This window comes from Athene cunicularia (assembly GCF_003259725.1).
Source record: "Athene cunicularia isolate RWA chromosome Z unlocalized genomic scaffold, athCun1 chrZ_part2, whole genome shotgun sequence".
Lineage (NCBI taxonomy): Eukaryota > Metazoa > Chordata > Aves > Strigiformes > Strigidae > Athene > Athene cunicularia.
In genome coordinates, this window is record NW_020799143.1 from 5,167,170 (window position 1) to 5,187,145 (window position 19,976).

Sequence of the window (19,976 nt, forward strand, 5' to 3'; positions counted from 1 at the left end):
TTATCTCCCTGTCCTCCATTTGCAAGCTGTCTGCTTTGGTTCCAGTCCAGGCTCCACAACACAAAGCTTCTCCTCGCTCTCGCACACATGCACACACAGAGTCTACAGACTCTTTATGTCTTCTGGAGTAACCTTCTCCCCCCCCCTCCCCCCCTCCTCTTAGTATTGTGGTTTCTATTCTCCACACAGATCCTCCTGGAGCTTCATGTAGTTGTGATCTGATAGGATTTCTCCCCCCCCCATCTCCCTCTTTTGGGGGAGAAAAAGGAAAAGTTTCATTCGTTTTTCTGGTGTTTGGAAGCAGAAAGACCTTCAAGTTTCAGTGCCTTCTGCTGCTGCTTTTGTGTGTCTGTGTCTGTGGGGGTCCGTTTGTCTCATGAAGCTGCTTGCATGTCTTAAGAGGAAGTGACTAGTTTGGCAGAGAGCTGTGATCTGAGTCAGGTAAGCCATGTCATGTTCTCTAGCTCCACCAGAAAATGGAGGAGAGAGTAGACAAAGCTGAGATGGAAGTGCTCCTAACATCGTGGATGTCTCTCCATGTTTGGAAGCTTTGCTGGCAGTAGCTGGCTTAATAATGATTTTTTCCCCTAAGGTTTCTTCAGTTTTTTCAATGTACATCATTGTGATGGGTCTTCTCTCTGACTTCATGCTATCAGGAAATGAGGATTGGAAGAAATTGATCAGATTCTCCTTCACACAGAAACACATCCTCAGGCTTTTTGCTCTTATGCTTTCATGCGGAGGTCACCTTTCTAGATATTTTTCTTTGGTTAAAGACCACAGAATTTAGGAGGTTGATCAGTTGGCTGAAGAAATAGTGTGTATATGCATATATTTATAGGTTTTTGAAAGCATTTGGAGGTAAGTGCATGCAGCTTGAGGCTGCTCAGGTTCTTCCAGAGAACGTCATGAAATGTCACTTTTTTTTTAGGTGGTGATGATGATGCCTCATTTTTTTGGATTTTTAACATCTGGTTTTCAAGAGCATTCCTTCTTTTGGATGTAGTTTAAATTAGAGATGGAATATTTCTCCCCACGCATTAGGTTGCATTAAAATGATACTGGCAAGCTTTTAGTAGGTTCCTCAGAGCATCATAACACACATAATTTCTCTTGGAAAAAACAAAACAGTTTTCACAGATGTCTTTTTGGTGTATTAAAATATTTTTTTTCTGAAAACTTACAGCAACATTTTTGTTATGATTTTAATGTCATTATGGAAACCTAAGATCTTTAAAGTGTGATAGCTGTTGAACAGGAGTTTGTCTGCTTTTTTTTAACCCATCTTTTAATCTGGAATAATTTTGAGTAGTCTCAAACCAGGCCTCTTTCTTTTCGCACCAACCTGAATTTGCACATCTGTTGAATAGTAGATTCAGTTCCTCAAAAAATTCAAACTACATGCTGAAATGCATGAGGGGGATAGCAGAGTGCAGTGCTACTGAGCTTGAAGGCACAGCTCCATAGAAGGGTATCAGTAATGTTCATTCTTAGGTTACTTTGAAGGGTTTAAGAAGGAATGTGTTACATATGAGAGGTGTAAATGACACGATAAGGGGACCAACGAAACTGAATCAGAACATGCTCCCAGATGTGCAAAAAGAATAGAAGGATCTGAAGATTGCAATGACTAGCAATGAACTTGAGATCCAGCTGCTGCAAGGTTAAAATCTGCCCTTATTTTTGCTATGGAAGAAATGGTTTAGTATGTAAACTAATATACTTGGGAAGGATATTGCATTATCAACTGTGCATTTCTTTAGTTCTGAATGTTGATACGTCACCAGAATTACTGAGTTACTGTGGTTGTCTCCATCTTTCAAGAGTGGGCCATGGAACATACCATTTCAGGTATCTTGACAAAGTAAAAAGGGAGGCTACATTTTGACAAAGTGAAGAAGGAGGTTAACTGTTTTGGTTTGGATTTGGGTTTTTTTTGTGTTTTTTTTTTTTTTTTTTTTTTTTTTTTTTTTTTTTTTTTGTTTTGTTTTTTTTTCCCTGTGGTGATGTTTTTTCATGCACTTTGCAGTCCCTGCACGGGTCTAAATCAGCAGCCACTGAAGAAACTGAAAAAGTCCTCACTGACCTTTGCTTGTTTGTGTCAGATCCTAAATATCTGTCCCATATACAAGAAGACTGTATGCAGTCTTCTTAGGTATCCATTTGTATTTCATAGTTCAGAATTGTGAATGTCCTCTTACTTCTTGAGAGGTCAATTCAGTGTTTGCACCACAATGTACCCTACAGATACACTGCTTTTGAACATGGCATGTGCAATCCAAGAACGAGTTTGAGATTTAAGGTGAGGATGTTTATGGGAGGGCCTCTTACCCCTCTCTCGTGGTGACAGACACTGTAGAAAACCAAATGTCATTGCAATAGTTTGAGTTAAGGTGAGAGTGATGTTACTTCTATGGGGGGTTTCTTCACTCTGAGACTGAAAACCCTTTAGAGAATGATGTTCTTGTTAATGATGTTTCTTGTAGTTCTGCCCAGACAGGTTGAAGTTCACCTTGCTGTTAATAGCAGAGAGCCTTCTTTATTTTTAACAACAACCCAAAACTAGTGTAAAAAACCCCAAAACATCTTTAAAATGAGCTCTAGAAAGATAATTAATCTTAATTGATGAGATGTTGATGACCTGAAAGTTTCTCATAATCAGGCACAAATTTCTTCATTCCGACAATGGCTTTCAATTGATTTTGGTTTGTGGGCACCCAGAACTTTGTCATGGTGCAAGCTCTAACAGAAACTGCATTCATAGCTTATTCTTCAGTATACAAACTTGCTATTCTTAATCACTTTTCTCAAGCCCATTAAGCATAGCCTATGGACCACTGCTTAAAAAATGTTTAAATAATGATTTAATTTCCTTATACATTTTTACTAGGTTCATAATGGGTTGCACTGTTGAGAAATTCAAAACATCATGTTTAGAATTTCCATAATTTTTAAAAATTATTTTGTTACAAGAGGAAAACTAAAAATACATTGTGTACTCAGACTGTGAAGGATATGAGTACATAATCAGGTGCTGGAAATGGAAGTAGAACAACTAGAAGTAGAAGTGGAAAAAAAAAGATTATCATTCCAAGTTCATAATAAATTCTTTAGTGTTATGAACTTTGACTTAAAGGAGGATTGACTTCTATGAACACATGAGTGATTGAAAAGAGAGTTGATGAGTTCATAAGTAGATAAGTATTGGAGAAGAACAGTGTTCAACATAGCTGTTTGGACATTTGGCAGATGTTACTCTGGGCCCTGAGGAATGGACAAGTTTAATTTTAGCCTTAAAAAGGAAATGGGAAGAACTGAAGTCTTATAATAGTACAAGTTGCAGTTTGAAGAAGGTTACCTCAGAAAAGCTCAAAGATGTCTCTTGAAATTTGGAATCCCCAGAAACAAGTGTAGAAGTTCTATTGAGTTTTCCTATCGTTCCAAACAACAGGTGTAGAGAGTTACAATATAAGCTTGAGATCGAGCCACCTCACTGTAACACTTTCTCTGGGTGGTGTGGTGGATAACTTCTTAAATTGAGCAAAGAACACTGCTTTTACTGAGAAACTGCAGAAAAAGGACTTAAAAGTGTGAAACTCGTGAATAGCTGTTTAATGGTTATTAATTAACCTTGCTCTGTCATGAAGTTATCACTGTGCAAATTTAGGGACAAAACCTGTAGTATCCGAAATCCTCCAGTGAAATACTGAAAAGAGTAGTTTGAAGAAGCATACTGTTAGAGGAAGGAGATCCTGTTTTGACAGATCAGGAAAGGTCTATGAAGGCCTTGTGTCCTTTCATGTATTTTGTTTCCTTTGTTATACTTCCAATCTGTTGTAGTAGAAAAATAATGTAAATGCTCTCTTCACAGATATTTCTCTATTTTGAAATTAAATGATCTATTTTGTAAACTTGTTCTGGATGAAAACAATCTGCTGCTAGTGCCAGAACTGTGTGATTTGCTTAACTTGCATACTTGATCAACGTGTGATCAAATATGAACTTCTAATTGCTGGCTTCTGTGAAAGTGTTGAACTTCATGAATCTAAATGCTTGCGTGCTTTTCAAGCAGTTGCTTTGTTCTAGAGAACTAAATAATCAAGCAATCTGTCCAAAAGTGTTTAACGGAAATCTTTCAGGTAGCATTAAAATATGATATGGGCCCATAGGAGTTGAGCAGGAGGTGTGTGAAGTGTTAATTGAGGGAGGGGGTGAGAAATACCACCTTACTCTTCAGAGAGTGAGAGTAATTTTGAAGGAAAAAAAAAAAGACGTATGATGAGAATGAAGGCTACTTAAACTAATCTGCTAACCTCTCAGAAAGAGGAACTCAAATAGTTTAATCAAGAGGTGCTGGAGAAGGTGGTGTGATGCAAGTCTTCAGCTGCTGGCAGAGACACAGTTAACATTGTAAACGGTTGAACTTCAGCATGGCACTTCTCCAAATGAGTTGACTGTTGAAAATAAAATGTTCCAGAAGAACTGGGAGAACAGGAAAGAAGTTAAAATAGCATGGTTTGTATGCCAGTGCTGAAAGAAGGGGGGAGGAAGGGAGATAGCTCAACTTATGATAAAGGCTTTAGTAGAAGTTTCCAAATGAAGGGACTAGATTTAATAGAATGATATCTTCATTTGTGTCCTGAGTTTTGGGAGTATTCTTTGGCTTTCAGCTTGTGTTTGGGAAGTTGAACACATAGGTAAATAAAAAGTCACGTGAGACTGTTTTGGGTTTTGTTCCATTTTGTTCTTCTGACTGTGAAGACAATACCAAGGATCAAAAATCTGCCCCTCATTTCTAGAGTTTTATGAAGCTGTTCCAGATGTTGCAGTACAAACACAACTCTGAAGGGGTTTGAAAGAGAGGTTTTGAGATGGGGAAAGGGAAGTCGTTATTTCTGGTGTCATATTTGAAGCATACTGTCTCATGTACAATTTTAATTTTTTTCTGTGTTCTCTTCAGCACTTAAGGTGTTGAAGATCTTGGTACAGTTGCTTTGTTCAGCTTAAGACAGCATGTGTTATTGCAGTAACTCAAAATATCCTTGCCTAATCACTACTTGAAGGAACTTTTCTTTAAGCAGTGTTTGGAAAGAGCCTTTCCTCATCATTGGTTGTGATTGCTTTGTAGTAATTTTTGAGACACAATGGTGATTGAAACATTAGTCCCAGACCTATCAACAGTGTTATGCCTTTTATTTCCCCTTGATCTAAAAATCTCTTAGTTTTTGACTAGTTTTTGTGATAAAATTATGGATCTTCACAGCTGCTGTCTAGGGGGAATACAACAGGTTTTTGGCTTGGTCTAAAAGTGCCTTTAGTTAGAAGGTGGTCTGCTTCCTCAAAAACCCCCATCAGTTTATTTGCTAAGTTAAAGAAGATGGAAATGAGACATCTCAGGATGTGCAGTCATTGTTCTGGAGTGGAGTCAAATACAGCCTCTTTAAGAATGCATGTTTAATAATGTCAGCATAAAGAGCTGTAGGCACAGCATCAATGTCATGAGTGATTAGGAAGGACTTACTGAGAGTTTATTGGGGTAGCAATCATTACAAGGCCAGTGTGTTGAGGACAAATAATTCTGAGAAAACACTTGATTCGGTGGACTACTGTTATTTTTGAACTAGTTAAATTAAGAATTCGCTTGTTGAAGTGTGTTGCTTGTTACTTCATGGTGGGAGATAAAACAATCTAATTGGGATTATGAAAAACTTGGGGACTTATTTAATGCCTTTGGAAGAAGCAGCTAAGTGCTTGCATTGTGTGCCTGTGTTCTTCCTTATCCTTTCAATGCTGGGAATATGCATTTAATAACTTGCGTAACATTATCTAAGTGGGTGGTCAGCACCACTGGACGGTGTGTTTGCAGCACTTGTTACAGGTACAGGCTCTGTGCTGACCTGAAGAAGAAGTGAGATGTTCAGTTATGGCATTACTGTTGCTATTAAAAAGCTCTGGGAAGGGGCCTGAGAACCCCAGCTGCTGTTGTGGTGGAGGAAGTCAGGCCTTCAAAGGATACAAGGACTAGAGTGTCAGGAAAAGTAAATGGTAGCATCAGCACAAGTGGAAAATAGGCAGAGCTATTCAGCAAACAGAAAAGTAGGCTAAGGCATGCCATAATTATGTGTAGTGGAAACTTGCTGCTAATAGAGCAATTGCGTGGGGTAGAGAGGCAGGAGAATGATTTTTCAAGACAAAACAAAGCAGACATTGCAGAGAATGATATAGGAAGACTGAGGATTCAGTGTGCTCATGATATGTGAAAGAGAAGACTTTGTTTTGAAAGATGCTAAAAATGGAATCTTCTGATGTACATGCGGTCACTGTTTCCGTGGCCTTGTAGGACAATAGGGGCTTCTTTGCACTGCCCAAATGAGCAAACTCTTCCTTCCCGCTTGCAGCTCTTAAGGTTCAAATAGTGCTGCTTCAGGGTGGTATCAGTGGTTGTGGAAAGAAGGCATCACAGGATATTCCTTTTGGGAAGAAGTTGGGTTATACTGGATTTGGCTGTTGTTGTGCAAATGGATTCAAAATACAATAGCTACTTATCACAGCAGCCAGGCAAACACATTCCTCCCACACGTTGTCCCTAGACATTGCTGGCAAAGAAAAGAACAGAATGAGGGAATGTGACACACAGAACCTGTGCTGCAGCAGCCCATATTTTGAGTTTTCTCCTTATATATATATATATATGACATAAACAGGGAAGCTAAGGGAAGACTGCGTGTGCTGGAAGATTTTTGTCCAGCATGAGTGTGACATGCAGAGTGGTGCATTTACCTTTTAATGACTTTGACAAGCTGAAGACTTTAATTTAACGTCTAAAGGGATCATTAATAAAGGCCTTTCTGTGGTCCAAATGCCAGAATTCTGACGATGCTGAAAAGTGATTTTTTTTCCTTTCTGCCTCGCTCTTGTTGATCTTAAATTGACAGCTCAATTAGATTCCAGGTCAGAAGTTCTAGAGGGATTGGTGAAGGTGGCTTACGTTGGTGGTGGTTGTTTAACAACTTTTTACTTTTTTTTTTCTTTTTTTCTTTTTCCTCTCCAGTGAAGTGGACACTCCAGTCTGGGCTAAATTTGTGAGATGGCTTGGAGGAGTGCTGATCTTGAGGTGGATGCAGTGAATCAGGCCTGAGTGTTCATCTCTAGTTGAACAAACTGCTTCTGGAGAGAACTTAGAGAAGCCCCTGAATGTTTATTTATCTTTATTTATTTTTTGTTTATCTTTAGTGTCACTCAGACTCAGCTAGATTTGTGGGTATGTGACTCTTTATAATGTGGTTTTAGGCCTCTCTGACCAAACACTAAGGACACCAAAGAATTAATGTCCAGTCCTTGAAATCTTGTTCTTATTTAATTCCTTCAACCATCCAGCCTTCTCCCCAGTAAAACAGGCGTAATTAGGATTTAAAAGGGACATTGGAAATTAAGACCTGGGTGCTGGATTCTGCTGCTGTATGTACTGAAACAAGCCAATATGTAGGGTAGGAAAAGAAAAATCTCCTTTTGGGAGTGGTTCTAGGGTGTGAGACTGGAGCAGACCTGCTCTGCTGTTTGCAAGCACTTAGAGATGGGAACTAGAGTTACTTGTCTCTGTTTCTATGTCACTGCTGTAATTCTGACTGATCATGTGTTCTCAGCTGTGTCACCGCTTGTGGTGAGTATGTAAGAAGAGACTAACTACATATATATACAGCGTCTACTTAGTTTAGTTGGTAATGCAGCAAAGTTTGGAAGGCAATGACCCTAAGGAGTCATGTTGTTTACTTCTTTGTGGTGTGACAAGTGGTACTGTCAGAAAAGTAAAAAATTTCAGTATGAACAAATTTGGAATGACTTCTTATTTTTTGGAAGCTCTTGTCTTGCATTTAAGTTTTTCCCTTGTCTACATCTGGATGGCTCTGACTGCAGGATATAAGGACCTCCAGCACTGGTGGGCTCTGAAACTGTGCTTCTATCATGCTCAGATAAATAACTGGACAAGTGTAAAAATGTTAATAAATGTCTGATTGAAAATTGAGAGCAGCCAGACAGCTCTCAGCCTGGTTAATTAGCTCTTGACTGCTGAATTGTTCCTGCCTCTCATATGGCTGTGGCTTGTAGCCTTGCAAGAAAGGGCTTGGGTTCCTGGCCAGGAGTGCATCCCATTGAATTCACGTAACTTGAAGTCAATGTGGACTGGTTCCTTTTGGTCTAAATGACCTTTTTATCTTTGTTGGGGGGAGGGCAGTGGGGAGAAAGCATATCAGCTTTCAGCTATGTCAGGTCATATAGAGGTCAAGTTCTCTTGTCTGTGATCAAGCATATGGTGTAAAACAGCCCAGTGTGTGTTAGCACCAGGACCTGGGGAGAGGAGGACTTAAAGACTTGAGGAGGACTCAAGCCTTCTGGAGGTAAATATGACTGAAGGCCATGTTGTGAATTGGCATACATGATGGCTCTCAGCTTAGGGCTTGCAGGATTTCTGTATTTAACCCTTCCCTGGTGCTGGCTCCTGGTGTCTTTCCACCCTGGTAGGTTGAGAAGAAACTTGTTTCTCAGGAGCATGCAGATTTCTCCTGCCAGGTTATCTGTGCATATGTGAGACCTTCTGAAATCCCTGGCTCCAAGGGCATGACTCTGTTACTCACTGAAGCTGTTGAAAGAGTGAGTCAATGTATTTGGGTCTCCCAGCTGCATGAATAAATGAGCAAACCTGAATTATTTTTAAATGATCAGATACAGAGGTGATAACATACTACAATGAATTTTCCATTCCATGCTCTACAAGTGTGCTGCTCTCCTTCCACTGTGAGAGAATTCAAGATTTTTAAGTATGTTGTTCTCCTAAGGAACCACATTAAAAACTGCTGAGGTTGCACTCAGAAAAAGTCTTCCAGACCAAAAGCCTTGAGTCAGAAGTTGCTTGGCAAGATGTCAGACAGGTTGACCAAAGGTTGCATGTGGTGTGCTCTTGCAAAATGAACATGAAATGCTTGTTGCCCTCCATGGTTCTTCAGTACTTCCACGAGTTCACCTATGTAACCTCAGTGGTGTGCAGGAATATAGTTTGCTTGCTGATATTTTGTTCTTATCTCTGAAGATACTTATTTTAAGAATTCGTGTCTACATAGGTTTGTTAATACTGTACTGTAATATCAGATGGGCTGCTGAGACTTCAAGGGGGTGAGGAATCTATTTTTAGTGTGTTTGAAGGGTAGATGATGTTTCAGGTTGTGGAATGACTTTCTGGGGGGCCTGTCACCATACACTAAAGTTTTGTATGTCATGGCAGTGGAGGCAAGTCATACGATGATGAGTTAGTAACTTAAATGGGCTGTAAAAAGAAATCCTGCTCTTTGGGGAAATTTTAAAGATAGATGGAGCTAAAATGCCACACAGTCTGTTCCCATGCTTGTTTTCTTGATGTGCTGAAGACATATAATCCTCTTTACAGGTGAAATATGCAGTCTGCTTATGAGTTGAAAGCAATGCCTGCTGATCTGTTGACATCCACATTGGAGGGTTATTCGTGTCTAAGAATTTTAGTAATGGGTGACCTAAAGAGTGTTCTAGTCGCCCAAGCGTTCTGAAGAAGGTGGTTTATGAACTCCTTCCTCATGAGAAATGTCACATGTGGGAAGTTGGATAATAGCAGTGCTGTCCTATTTAAACATATTTGACACCCCAGCCTGCAGAGATTTGGAGCTTTAGATTGAGAAGACTGCCTCAGACAAATGCATACGTGCAGCAATCTGAATAGTGAATCCAGCCTTGCTTGGAAACACTGCACTGTAGTGGTAGCCATGAAGAACAAATTTTAATGATTTATTATGGTTAGATTTTATGTGGATTGGCTTCCTATTTTCTTTGGAAGGCAGTAAAACTGCAACTTCTACAGGATTCTTCTTACATTCCTGGGATTCTGTTTTGTGTGCAGGCATGTACATTTTATTTATTTATTTAATAAATCTTCACTGCCACTGTTAGGAACAAAGACTTTTTAATAGGTCAGACCTCAGCTACCATTGTATTTGGCAGGTAATAGAAGATGGGGGCTAAAGCCCTTATACTGTAAAAGCTTATTCATGTGAATAGTCAGCTGTGATCTGATTTTGAATTTCACTGCAAGCTACTCATGTGAGTAAACATTTGAAGATCAAATCCTTAGCTGTGTGGACTAATTCTTGTGGAGTTTTCAGGGAGGCGTTTGGAAATTACATCTTGAATAGAATGTGCCCTCAGCTTTCAACAACTACCACCTACATACATGAGATGTTCATTTGTGGTTGCATGTTTGGGCATGGTTGTAGCTGATCTGCAGCAGCCAACGGGAGTTTATGCATTCGGTAATTCTTTCACTTTCTTTCATGTGCTCCTTTTCTTTCATTCTCTTTATATTTTGACAAGGGGAGCATATATGTTATAATTACTCAACTCTGACTTCAGTGAATGCTGGCATGTCTCTGAAATACAATTTCATATGTTTGTGGATGTTCTAGTGAGAACATCCATGTTGCTGTGCTTCCTGGAGATGAGGTTCATGCATTCTGGAGTCCCATCACTAACTGTGGTGTTTTTGGAAGCTATGGTTTTTCACAGGGTTTTTCTTTTGATTAAGAGATTGTTTGAATAGATACTAGCATGGTAATTGCCCGTTCAAGACAGGTGTTTTGGATCAGGGAAAGTGCAGCCTAGGCCCTTTTATAATGACAGGAGTGCATACCTTTACATATGTGTGCATCACACAAGTTGTTGTCCATGTGGTTCATACTGCTATGGTAGTTCATCTGGCAGATCACTTAAGTATTTACTCCAAAAGATCTTGTTCCCTGTTGGTGTGAAGCAGCATTTCCAGTTATTTTTAGGTCATTTTCATTTTAGCAACCCTGCTGGAGATAAACCAGACACAAGTGCTGTAAACTGTCCCTACATTTTGGTAGAAAATAATAAACCAAAGTTTAATGGTTTGGTCCCAAGGGGAGAACAGACCATATGGTTAACAGAAGGTTAGGCCAAGTAATGCAGTGATGAGAGTGCTACAAACCAACCTAGAATATCTGGTTGTGTGTCCAGTTGCTGCATGTATTAAGCATTGAAATGGTGCTTTCAGATCTGCAGAGCCAGCAGTTCTGTTACCACTGCTGTGACGCAGGAGATAATTCTGTTGGGCAAGCATCAGCATGGGGGTGGATCTACAGTGCAGGATGTGTAATGTCAACATGAAGCATGGGAGCTGGCAGTAAGAAGGAAAGCAGCCATTTCATGCCAGTGCAGGAAGCCTAAATAGATTTTTCCCTCTGCATCTTGTCCTTTTGTGCTGCTTTCATACTTGGTATTAAATGATTACCTTCTGCTTTGTCATCTGCAAATTTCAGCCCAGCAGGGTTTAATTTCTTTCTCTTTTTGAACCTGCTTGGGTTTTTTTAAACAAGTGAAGTACACTCCAAAAGCATGTCTGATGGTTTATAAAAGAGGCTGGGGGGAGGCTGAAGGGCAAAGCAGATCTGGAGAAAGAGAAGAGTTCAGTCATGTGAAAGTCCTGAGCTTCAGATGAAGTTTCATTGTAGATCCTTTTGGCTTTAGTGCAGAGACAGTTTGTTCAAAAGGTCTAACCATTTGAGAACATTGTAGTGAAGCTGCTAAATGCATAAAGGTATGAAATACTGCAAGTGATAGTGTGTGGACTTCAAAACTCAGTAATTACTAAGAAAACTGTAGAAAGCTATTGCATTTTTTTCTGCTTTCTTTTTAGAACAAATGTCCTGTTAGAATTTCTTTGTCCTATTTGGTTAAAGCTAGAGACAAATTACCATGAGACCATTTTTTTGAGAGCCAAAATACTGTTACATGACTGTCAAAATCTGCAGAACAGGAATTTCTAAATAAGCATGCTAAGCATTCTGTTGATTTAAAAATCTAGTGATATGTATTCTGTCATATCAGTCACAGACTGGTCAATGGGTTTGGGATTTGTTGTTGTTGCTTTTTGTCCCCCAAAACATTTGGAGATATTTTTTCTGGGAAGGTCTAGAATAGCAGAGCTTGCTTCCTGATGGGCATGGCAAAGCTGAACTTCATAACTGGAGCTCTCATGGTTTCTATTGCCTGTTTGCAGGATTTTCAAAGAATAATATTACAGCTCCCCTTGAATGAATCCTTGTCTTAGATGCTGTTCTGTGGTAGCCCTGAAAAGGTTATGACTTTCTTTATGTCTTCCTAAGAACTGGAGTAATCAACCCACAGGTATGTTTTTGCAGTTTCAATTTGGTGATTGGAGGAGAGGATGCATATAAAATGTGGCTTGTGTGCAAGGACTGTTTGTTCTGTTCTGCAGTAACTTCATCTTTACACAGTCCTCCTTGCTCCATTTGGCCCCATTCAGGAGATTTTTTTTTTTTTGGTTAAGCTATGGGAGTCTAGCACTTGTGTGTAGGGCACCTGCAAAGACATGTCATGGAATAATTATGTGAAACTCAAACACCATCTTTCAAGACAGAACTTTTTCTTGGTTCCATAGATAACCCCATGTTGTGGTAGCTGTTTCAGCATCAGAAGTATAAGGATGCAGGCAAATCAAGAGACTTTTTCTAAGGTATGGTTGCTCTTGTCACGTCTGTCCATGTAATTTCGCTTGAAGGTTTTATGTTCTAATAGCTGGTAATTTTGTGGTTTTTCTAGAGGTGGTGAACAATTTTTAGAACATGATGGAGAACGTTCATCAGAAGTGTTTCTTCATATGCAAATGAATAATGCTTATAGATTTTGTCTGCACCTTTTGTCATAGAAATCTCTATACTGCAAAGAAAATACATTGTCCTTGACTTTTTCATACTGACAAAGGTGCTACTTGCTGAAGATAGTTTATTATAAATAACTACTAAGATGATAATCTCACCACAGCATGCTTGGCATTCTTCCACTCAGTTAGCCTATTTCAGCAAGGAGCTGTCGCTTAAGATACAAAGCAATCTGCAGGGACATATGATCACACACACTGACTGTTTTCTCTGTCATCATGGATGCCTCATGATTTCCTGTGTCTGATAATTAGGAACTGGAATTACTATCTGGTAGACCAGGAGGGTCTAGCACCAGAAAGATGGACTTGAGTTCGGATCTCATAGACATCAGATTACAGAGAAGTTCCCAGTTATGGAGGCACTAGTAGGTGAATATCTGTTGGACATGATTGTGGGATTTTTTTGCTTTTTTGTTTGTTTTATTTCTGATGTCACAAGGATAGATGTGAACTACTGAGGAAAGTCTTAATTTATGTATTTCATGTTAGAAACTGTGAAGAAGTGTAAGTCTACCACTGGCAATGGTGTAGAGGGGATTTTTTTTGTGTTGGCTTTGTTTCAGTAAATGACTTCAAGATCTTTGAATTATTTCTTTTTTGTAGAAATACTGTCCAAAAGAAAGACTGTGATAAAGAGGTAAGAGGCTGTATCCATTTTTCTGAGGGTATTGGAAAACTAATATTAATACCCATATATTGCTTAGTGTCAAGATTCAACTGTAGTCACATAGCTTGATGGTACCTTTTTTGAATTTGAAAAGTTGATACTGCCTTGTGGTACCTGGCTGTTGAGCTATCATGTTATTGCAACAGTTGTGTGATGGGTATCAGTGGCTATTGTAAGCAAACTTTTTCAAGTGAAATGCTGGCGTTTGTGTTTTATTTGTTCAGAAACAATTTGGTTAGGCCATCTCTACTGCTTTGTTAACAGTATAATACGAATCAGATTTTTTTCTAACATCCATGTTACTCATGGATTCTTTTAATTGACACCTGATGCTTCTCAGAGTCCTAACAAATTATATTTCAAGCCTGGGCACCTATGGTTGCTTCAAAGTATGGAATGTGGTATTTAGTGGAAGCAATTGGTAAGATTGAGATGGAACAAATGAAGGTATCAACAATGATGATGGAATTTTTTTTTCTTCCTGATTTGACAGATCGTGTTAAATCCTGTATGTATCTCACTAAGATCAAGGGGAAAACAGGAGATGAAGAATTTAGTCAAGACACTGACTTGCAAGTCTTTAGTAGCAGTCCTTTTTACAAATCTTATGAGTGTTAGGAGTTGACTCTCATCTGGGAAGTAATGTGCCATCCTCTGAAAGGAAAGCATGGAAGAAGGAGAAATGGTAATTATCTAGTGATGGTATCTTTCCCCACAAGGTCTACAAAGGCAAATTCCTGTGTTCTTTGCTGAAATTATGGGAGTAGATTAATGATGGGATGGATTCTGCTTGTAGATAAAATGAAGAAATTATTGGAACTGGTTCCTAATGTTCAGTAACCCGTGCATGTTTGTGGAGTGTTCTTCATCTCTTAATATCTGACCTAGATGATGTTACACTTTAGCATGGCTGTTCAGAATCTGTCATGTCAAGAAGCCATATAACGTGGGTGACCTTGTGGCTTTAAAGAAAATCCTGTGGAACTGTTAGTTTCAACCTTACTGAAGGACACATTCTGAAGAGCTAGCTCATTAAGCAAGCTTTGAAGGGTGTGCTCTGCAGAGCAGCTTCCTGTTATTTGGTTAATGGTTGACCTAGTTCTATTGCCATATGCCTCCTGGAACGCATTCTAATATAAAATATGTGCTAAAGCAAGTCTGGGATAATAGGAGGAAAGTCAAAGCCTTTATGAAACAGAAATCATATAATGCTATTGCATATTGGAGGGTATTGTAGTTGCTAAAAATGGCAATATCTTCATGGAACTGTATTGATTCTGATTGCAAACTCAGGAGTGTTAATCAGACCCATTCATGTAATTTTTTTCAGACTGGCCTTGTACCAAAGGTTTGTATCGGTAATTCCCTGTGCTCCATATGTGAAGCTAAAGTTAGGGAATGAAGCACTCAGAGTGATATTATAGCTGTGAGGAAAGATTAGATTAGATTTGGCTAAAGGCAGGAGGATTTTTCCCCCATGGTAGGTGTTTTTTTCATTGCAAATGATGGATTAGCAAACTTTTTCGTCTTTAAATCCTGTCTAGAAGCCAGAAATAGGGATTCAAGCTTTTACTTGGTATGAGATATGACACAGCATACATACTTAGGCAAAAATATAAGAAATTTGTAGATAATAGATAAAGTTCGACCTCCAGCCTGAATGGTTACTTTCTGACAGGCTGAAGTTCTGAAGAACCTAGGCTGTGTTTTCTGGTTAATTTGATTTTCTGCCCTAGGAAAAGGAAGGGTGTGTGATAACAACTGTTTTTATTAAGTAGTGTGCATTATGGTAGAGCAGGGGGAAGGGAAAATTAAAGCCATGCTTGGTAACCTTTTGAGAGCTCATGACTCTATCAGTGTATGTGGTGATTTCTTCTTCTTCTGTCAGTGTGGGAAACTGAACTGCTTACCAGACTTTACCGCTTTGAATATTCACATAACCTGGCAGTGGCTAACCTGTGTCTCTTCAGTTGCAGATGGCTTGCAAGAAGTCCAGGTGTGAATTCTGGGCAAAGGTATGTCACCACAGCGTTGGGGGTGGCTGGGGCCAGCCCAGTTTGTCTGTGTGGGAAGAGGTAAGCTGTCAGGACCTGTAAAGGCAGCTGTAGTTGAACATCATGGGAATTGCCTAACCTGCAGGGATGTCTTGTGGTGGGATGATCTGGTACCCCTGAAACTCCTTCAACTCAAGGCCTTTCATGTGCTTCTTACGACTCTGGGGCTTATTTGGTGAGGCTATGAATACTTTGGCTTATTTGGATAGGATATGTGAAGTGACAGTGTTAAACAGTTTCGCTTTCTTCCTTAGTGTGTTAATACTGAATGTTTTTTTCATAGGAGAACTTCTGGTTCTGGGGGAAAACAAACTGCAACATTTTTAGTAGGACACAGTGTGTTTCGTGAGCTGTAATCATATTGGTCATGAAAAAAATCACTGCTCTAGGGACTGACACAGGCACAGCTATTTGAGCAACCTGATCAGAACAAAGGATAATGCTTCTGCTGCAAGATCAGACAGATCTGACGTTTCAGCAGGCTGAGCAAATGAATGGAGGAAGTGGTCCGCCTCCTCTTATCCATTGTCTCGAGGATGCAGGCTCATAGAGAAGAAAGGCAGGTTGAATAATGCTTCTGAAGGAATATGCTGCTTTGTGTTCTGTGGGAAGAGAGCAAGCATGAGTTCTAGAAGTTCTCTGCATTGGCAGGCTGACAAGCTTGTAACAGGAAAGTGTAGCTGTGGACTACTGGTGTTGAATGAGTACTTTCTCTTCTGTAGCCTGCCTAGAAAATCTTAACTGTTATTGGGAAGCTGACTAAATGTTTCAGGCCTGGAATATGGGACCAAGTCTACCCTGAAGGAAGCTCAGTGGGTGTAGAAATCCAATTAACTCTGACCTCCTAGTAAAGAATGATTTAAGTCTTTTTATATACATTATGCAGTTCAGTGGTGGTGGTGGTGGTGGTGGTGGTGGGTTTTTTGGGGTTGTTTTTGGTTTTTTTGTTTTTTTTTTTTCTCTTTCTCATCCTCCTTCTTGTAGTGTCTCCCTTTAATAACTCATCTGTGTGTTCTGAGATACCTCTCAGTTTTGTTCCTGGTGGGATTTTTACATGGGGCAAGCTGGGCTGATCAAATTACTGGAACAGTCAGAATCTTATTCTGCTTGGGAGAATTCTTCTGTTGCTCTTGCTCCAGCTGTCAAGCTTCCATAGCCAAATTATTGCAAGTGGGATTTTAGTAGCAAGCTCCCATTTTAAAGGCATACTGAGGCCAAGGAAATGAGAGAAGAGAGGGAGCAGGACAGGGATTTTTGATAAGCTGGGCAGAATCGAGGGTTACTTCATGTTCCAGCCTCAAGGGGAATTTCAACTGAGAAATTAATCCTTTAGAGGGAGGGGTGCAGAAGTTCTATCAGTATCATAGCTGGTTAGCTTTCTTCTGTATTACCTTTTTGTGCATGGTTACTGGGACTAGAAATTGCTAGCAGTTAGGTTTCTCGTGATGAGGAGACTTTCCTATAGAACGAGTTTTCTTTAAAATCAAGCTTTTTTTGGCTCAGGGACCCATAGCTGTCATTTTGTTAGCAAGCATGCTATAAGTTAATGGAGATTAGGTTTGTGTCTGTGATAACAGAACCAGTCTTGGTGATCCATGAGATCCCTTTCATCCTTTGTCCTCCCACATACTGTCTAGAAGGTTAATTCAAAAGAGAAGTAATTAGTTCCACAGGATGCTGAGAGACTCCATCAGTAATGGGCAGTACAGATGAAGATGCTGCTTTAGGAGCCTGCTTATAAAAGCACATCAGAAGGTCATCAGACTCCTTGAGTGTAACTGTGTGTTGAAACTTTAAAATGTGTGATCACTGGGTTGCCATGATTGGCATGTTTAGTATTCAGAAGTAATTGTGAAAATTCCCTCTGTTTTTGTTAGGAGAGCATTAGTTAAAACCCATCCTGGAGGATGTGCCATGCTGGATTTGACCCAACAGAACCTTCAGCACTGGTTTCCAGCTGCTTTGACATAGAGCAAATACTGTTGGGAGAGGAAATAATGATAATAATTGCTTTGCCTCTTTTTATTCATTTGTGGTTACACTGTGTCTAAACTAAATCAGTGTTATTTGGACAGGGTGATTAAAAATGCATGTATTCCAAAACTGGCTAATGGAAAAGAGTGCAGTGAGCTTTCAAACAATGCTTGAGTGTGAGGACAAGAGGAAAAATCTCCAGCATGGACATAAATATCACAGATAAATCAAGGAACATTCTCCTAAGTGATAAACATTTGGGTCTGAGAGTGAGCACTTTCTGAAAGAACAGTATCAGCCTGATGCTAAGCAGAGATAAAAAGTCAACTGTCCATTGGTGAAGGCTGCAAAAGAATTTATTATCTTCTGCTTACTCACTTTTTCAGGTAATAGGAGATATAGGGGATCTTGGCTAGTTTTGGAGATCTTCAGAAAATCATTCTTTGAGGCTGTTACATTTCCCAACTTTATATTAAGCACATTTTATCTTTGTTTTGTGGAATGTTTTTATTATTTTCTTAGAAGTCTTTAAGATATAAGACAGTTGGACCAATCAGTCACTGTTTTTTGAAAAATCAGAGCACTGTACCAATCATAAAGCTGATAATGTTTTCACAAAAAAAGGCTGTATCATGGCTTACATAAAAGAGGAAGCACCAAGGGTTGGCTTTTATGAAACTCTGAACAAGAACAATGTGCTTGGTTTCTCAGACATTCATCAGGTCAAGCAAGGTGGATGTCTGAAGTTCCCGTGGCCAAATGTTTAATTTTGGAATTTACCCATTATAATTAAGAGACAACAGCAAATTTTTGAGCTGTTATCAAATGCCACAATGGAGTTGAGCTGAAGAAGGGGAATCATCAAAACATGTATTTGTACAGTCTTTAGATCTAAGTCTAACACCTTTTGTGCTTTATTTTTCCAAGTAAAAAGGATTGAGAATTGGATCAGTTCCTCAGGGATCGTCCAGATGGAGGCACCTGCTTTTGCAGCTCCAGGAGAAGTGGACTGTGGGATGAGAAAACCTAACGCAGAGAATGCAGAGGAATCATAGGTCTCATCAGCCACTGGCTTTTATAGTGTATTGGCAAAGTCTTTTGGGGCTTTCCATGACCAAAGTAAATAATGACCTTGCTTTGATAGATCAAAGAAATAACACCAGTGTTGTGCCTTTGAGAGCCTTGATCCCAAAGAGAAAAGCAAGGGTTTTCCTTTTTATTTTGGACCCATTCCATTGCAAACAAAAGCATCCTACAGGTCAGGCAAGGAGGGTATCTGACAGGTTTTAAAGCGACTTTTCCTTTTTCCTTCTGTTCTCTACACCCGTAATTTATATTTAAACATGTATCAGACCTAAAAGCTCCTCATTCAGTTTATATCTGTAACGGATGGAAAATGTGGAACAGAAAAAAGTTCTGTGACTCACTCAAATGTCTTGGCTTTGTAGCCTTTGTGGACTTTAAGAGTCCCTGTCTTCCTTTTAGTTTAGAAGACAGTGATCCTCCAAAGTAGTAGATATCACTTAAAATGGTTAGAATTGGTAGGTGGACTAGTGCAGCTTTTAGATGTATAAACACAGGAAACACTGTTGTGCCTCTGCTGATCTGTGCAAATACCACGCTTGGAATACTAAACCTGCTCCTAGAGTTGGCATGTCTGTAAAAATTAGTGTGGAAATGCTGGGGATAGTAATGATCTGAAGTCTGGAAAATTGTGCTTCACAGTGAGAGCTTTCAGGTAGTCCATTACTCCCTTCCAGACGTTTTCAGAAGTGATATTTAGAGGACTAAAAGCAGTTAATGTGCCAGGCTATGTCCAATATTATAGGAATCTGGAATCTGTACCAAGCTGTAACAAGATGCAGTGGCTGGAATCTAAGATTAGAAAATGTTTGCTATATAAATAGTTCTTTATTTCTAATTTAATAGTGGAAAAAGGTTAAGAGCTATTGGAATAACTAATGGACTCTGTAGAAAGTCCTAAGGCATCAAGCCTAAGCATATTTTCTCTGCAGATGCTGTGGTGGGAGACAGGCTTTAGACTGTTACCATTGAGTTGGACCTGGACAACTGTGTAGTTGTAGAAGCTGAACTTTCAGTAAGATGACTCCCACTGCTGTTATCTCATGTCAGGTCAGGAATTAGCTGTTTTAAAGAACAACGAATGGGAATGCTGTAATTTAGAGGTGTAGTTAGTCTAAGGAGTTGATTGAGTTTTACCAGAACGTGCGAGAAGAATTTCTCACCTGGCAAAGGGAAGCAAATAACCAAGTGGAATAAGGCTGACTGAAGGTTTGTAGTTATCAGTTTATGCTTAATTATCTGTAGCCGGTTTTCCTCCATTTCCCAGTTTCAGGCTTAAAACTACAGACAAATAATATGTATTTTGTTCTCAAAGTAGAATCTATGCACAAGGTTGGTGGAAGCTGCTTTCCTCTTAAAAATCGGATGCATTTTCTTGTTGTCTCAATAGAGGAAAAGAAGAAATAGAACAGGG

General features: G+C 39.4%; 1 protein-coding gene across 7 annotated transcripts in view; it reads left to right on the forward strand.

Annotated features, from left to right (window-relative positions):
• The window catches only part of ZNF462 (zinc finger protein 462), a 91,216-nt gene that overhangs the window by 1,604 nt on the left and 69,636 nt on the right, over positions 1–19,976 (forward strand). The window lies entirely within an intron of this gene.